Source organism: Myotis lucifugus, unplaced genomic scaffold, assembly GCF_000147115.1.
Source record: "Myotis lucifugus unplaced genomic scaffold, Myoluc2.0 scaffold_234, whole genome shotgun sequence".
In the NCBI taxonomy this organism is placed as follows: domain Eukaryota; kingdom Metazoa; phylum Chordata; class Mammalia; order Chiroptera; family Vespertilionidae; genus Myotis; species Myotis lucifugus.
Window position 1 is genome coordinate 530,395 of NW_005871282.1, and position 5,041 is coordinate 535,435.

Consider the following 5,041-nt stretch of genomic DNA (forward strand, 5'->3'; position numbering starts at 1 on the left):
CCCCGGCCCCCAGCCCCCGGCCCAGGCCCCCAGCCCCCAGCCTCAGCCCTGCTCCCACCGCTGTTAGGAAAGCCCTCTGGAATAGAAACGGCCTCTGAGAGCCAGAGGATCTGAGTCTCTGGCCCAGCAGCATGGAGCATTCGTTCCTGGGAAACAGTTGCCCCTGAGAAATGTTAAGTTCTGCTTCACACTCCCTCCTCAGTATAATTTGTATAATTTTGATACAGGTGTGCTTTTCTTTTCTTCCCTGTCAGCTTTGTTCTCCAATGAGAAAGCTAGTTACTCTAATAGGACAAGTTTTCTTCAAACAAACCAGATCTCACCGATGCTATTTAAGCAATAACTCTGGACTTCCATGTACTTAAAGGCCCGCAGTCCAGGCAGAGGACCAGCACCTGCCCACCTTGTCGCTGCTCTGGGGGCGGGTGTGAGAGCACATACTTGAAAGCCTCCAGGATCTGAGCTATGTTGGTGTAGTTCATAAACAGAGCACGAACAGTCATTCGCCTTCCAGTAATTTTCCTAAAAAAAGTTAGAGTTATTGGAAATGACATCTAACTGCCTTCTTTGTATCTCCTTCCTCTGTCCTCTCCTCCTCTCTTCTCACAGCTTTGTTGAGGGCCTACCTCAGGCACTACGTTGGGCTCAAAGAGGATTCTTTTGGGGGACAGATCCTGGTCCTAAGGAATAGTCAATATAACTTAGAAAAGAAGCGTAGATTAGAAATCTCAGCACAGACGGCCCACCCGTGATTCTGGGGAACTGAAGGCTGTGGAGGAGAGGATACGGAGCACGGGGCTGCGTGATGGGGTGGGGGCTCCTCCAGGCAGTGAGGGGAGCAGGCGCTCTAGGCAGCAGTGGCACGAGCTCAGGTTTGTGGGCAGGGAGACTTTGCGGGCTCCCTTCACAGATACGTGCTGGTGGGGGTCAGAGGGTGAGACCAGATTTAGTTATGTCTAAAGGTTTTGAGATATAAATGCAAAATCTTTCTTTAATTAAAAATTAGTGATTATAGTTTTAAGGTTTTGCTGCATGTTTGGATGTATGATAAAGTTTTAATTTATGTCACTTCGAAGTGATAGTATATGACCTTTCTGTCTGCATGGTAGAAATTACGGTAGATATCATAATAGCTGATGTGCTTAACAAAGTTAGTGAGTTACCCTCTACCTATATTAGAAAAATGCATCCATTAACTAAAAATTTATGTAATTCTATGTATATTCACAAAGTCTGTGCTTTGTTATCTATATATATAAAAGGCTAATATGCAAATTGTTCCCTTGGGAGTTCAACTGGGAGATTGGGAGTTTGATCACTCGCTATGATGTGCGCTGACCATCAGGGGGCAGAATGAAGGGAGGCCTGGGCCAGCAGCCAGAAGGCCCTGATTGGCCCTGATTGCCGGCTAGGCCTAGGGACCCTACCCGTGTATGAATTTTGTGCACCAGGCCTCTAGTGTAAGCATAAAAGCCCCCTTTAATTTGTCTTCATATTTAAGCATTCATGTCCATAGATATTTGGCTTTTAGATTAAGAAGCAGAGCTTTAGTGAAAAAGGTATGATTTGTATAATTGTAATACAGGTGTGCAATTATAATGTTGTATTGGTAAGTAATTAATTTGGCCTTTATTAATGGTCAACTTGACTAAATACACTTGGCTGGTATATATTAATGTAACACAAATGATTACATTATCACGAGTTTTTTCCTCATAAAGTAAAACCAAATTCAAAGTGTTTGTGGAGAAACTTAAGTTCAAAAATTAAATTCTGTGTTCTTTAGTCTAGCTTTTTGATTTTCTGATGGAAGTTCTTTCAGCAGCTGTTTTTAGATACATAATGCTATTTTGCTATTTTATGAAAATAAGTTAAATTTTCTACTTTTGGTTTTAATATTTCTTTATTCTCAAATCATATATCTTTTGGTCTTGACAGTCTTAGTTATGTGGAAATAAGTGATGCTATATGTTGGGACACATGTGGATGTCTTTAAAAATGTTGTTGGAAGTTTGCCTGAGGGGGAAACTTTTATTGATAGCAAGGTGGGGAGTGGGGGGGGGGGAAAGAGAGAGAGAGAGAGAGAGAGAGAGAGAAACAGAAACATTGATGTGAGAGAGAAACATGGATCCATTGTCTTTTCTACACACTCTGACTGGGGGATGGAGTCTACAACCTGGGCATGTGCCCTGCCTGGGATCTGAAACCAGCAACCTTTAGGTGCCTGGGACAGTGCTCAACCTACTGAGCCACCCGGCCAGGGCACTGAGAACGCTCTGTATCTTGTTTTCCTGTTGGATCGGAGGAAGACACTTCTCAATGAAGAGGGGAGCTTTCATATTGCTCTCTTCCATCTCATGGCTGACACTGAGCTCCCTTTTTATTTTTTCAGCCCGAGTTGTAATTCTAAAACAAACAGGTTCTAAGTGCTCTACTTTCCATTTAAAGTTTCCACCAAACTGTGGTCAGGGAGTGGATAGAAAATTATTCTGACATCCTTTAGGTTTTCTAGTCTGCGTGAGTGATTTCATGAATAGTAATGCTTCAGTAATTTCATCACAAAAGCCACTTGAAAAAATAACCGGCTAATAATGTCAGAAATAAATCCAGTCTCATAAAGGGGTATTATGAAGACAGTCTTTTTACTTTTTACATTGAAATAATTATATTTTTAGGGTGAGGTGAATAATTTTTAAGGAATTGGTAGTTTTTTTGAAAAAAATACTTTTATTGATTTCAGACAGGAAGGGAGAGGGAGGGAGAGAGAAACGTCAGCGATGAGAGAGAATCATTGATGGGCTGCCTCCTGCACACCCCCCACTGGGGATCGAGCCGCAACCGCAACCGAGGCTGTGTCCTGACCTGAAATCGAACCATGACCTCCTGGTTCCTAGGTCAACGCTCAACCACTGAGCCATGCCAGCCGGGCTAATTGGTAGTTTTATTCTGAATTTTTACAATTACTTAAGGTTTTCTCACCTCCTAATTAGAAGTAGAATCTGTCATCTCTAGGACTTCTAAGCGATAGTAAGGAGAAACTAAAGGTAATTTTCTTGTTTTATTAACCCCTGCCCAGTACGATGGGACAATGCTAACTGGGCAACGAGACTTCTGTTTCTGATTTGCTAGGGCATGATTTTCAACCTGTGAGCCACAGAGTTTTAAACATGCACTACCTGAACTATGTGGTCAGGGGCACTGACCTAATACATTACCCTCAGATGGTCAAATACAGAAATGAGAACAGCCACGTCAACCATAGCTGTTCAGTGTGAATGAATCAAAATTATACCTATTTTTTTGTCAGGTTGGCAAAAAAATGTAACATTTTCTGGTGTACCACAGAATTTTAGTAATTAGTTTATGTGTGCCATGAGAAGGTTGATATCGCTGTCCTAGGGCATGTGTCCTAGCATTGAGTGGATTTATAAAAATCAGTAAAATGTAAGGGTATTTCTATAAGAGTATGAGCAGAATCTATCCTGAGTTTTTTTGTGAGTGTAATTTTATGTTGAAGCGAGAAGTATCAGTGACTTTTAGAAAGAAGCCTATCACTAAACAAGAATAAAATACCAGGAAGTGAAAATTTTATAAATAAAACTTCAAATAAGGTAATGGATTTGTGCTGATTTCTTGCTAAATATCTGTCATCATACAAATTAAACTTGTGAAGAACTCAGACCATGGACACCCCAGTTATTCTCTTTCCTCTGATGGTGTCCGGGTGGGTTTGCACAGCCAAAGTGAGGAGGATCAGCTGAGTAAATAGTCCAGTTCTTTCCATTGAAACACCTGATAGACTCATAGGGACTCCTGGGTAACTCAGATGAGTTCAGTGGGAACGTGGCTGTGTCAGGACTTACATGCGTGCCTCGCACACTGCAGCCCCTGAGGGCCAGGTCTACGTGAGCTCAGAAAAGTGGAGGTGGAAGCTGTATCTTGTGTGACTTCTGAGAGTGTGTAGACAGATGATTTAGTGTGGGGCTGGTGGGAAAAAGAAAAATAGTATATACCAGTCGTGGTATTTAATTTTTACTACGTTCCGATATCTTTATTTAAAAATTCTTATTATATTTTTGAGATGAAATTGACATATAGCACTGTGTAGGTGTAAGACGTAGAAAACCAGGCTCTCTGAATTTCCTGTCGCAGCTGCCGACTTGCAGAATTAGCAAGAACACGAGGTGGAAGGACACAGGAGTCCGGGCCAGCTCAGGCTGGATCCCGGCTCAGGGCTTCGTTCAACCGTTTTGATGTTTGAATGCAGCACAGGACTCGGGGCCGGGGCGAGGCCATCCGAGGGTGGGAGCAGCGGAGGCCAGGCACCTGCGGTCACCAGCGGAGACACCTCCCTCCTCAGGGCAGGGCCTTGCTGCCCGGCAAGATCGGGGCTCAGTCGGTCCCTGGAAAGGCAGCCTCACTGTGTCCCTTGTCCCAGAACATGAAAGCCAGGGAAACCCTCACTTCTCGGCTGCATGTCAACTGTCCCAAATGTCTTAAAGCAGCGCACACGGAGCGGCCAGTCCAGCACACGGCGCTGCGGAGCCCGTTCAGTAGGTCGTGTCCTTTGACGTGAGTCTCTGGGTCGGTGAGGCATCAGCACAGGACCCGGCCTGTTTACATTCCGAGTCACGCGCGGCTGCTGGGTTCTGGAGGGTTTGGGTTGTTCAAAGGCAGAGTCTTATCTTCTGTGACTAACGTGTCAGAGCAGGGTCTTACGAAAACACTGCAAGTGAGTGATCGCTCAGAAAGCCGAGTTTTGCAAAAGGTGGCCGTCTCTTTCCTGGAGGGGAAGGGGTATGGACCTTTTATGGTATCCTGAACTCAGCTTTTAGCACATTTTAAAAACGTCTCCTGTGATGCAAAGCAGCTGGAGCTGTGCTGTGCGGGAAATAAACACTCTCCCCACCTCCTCCTCCTCCGTCCCCTCCCCAGGCTCCAGGCGAGGGGTTGAAAACGGCCCTCTGATCCTGCTCCCCTACAACCGCTTCCCTTTCTGACTAAACAGCCCTTGACAAGAAGCCTTTACAGAGATGGAGCT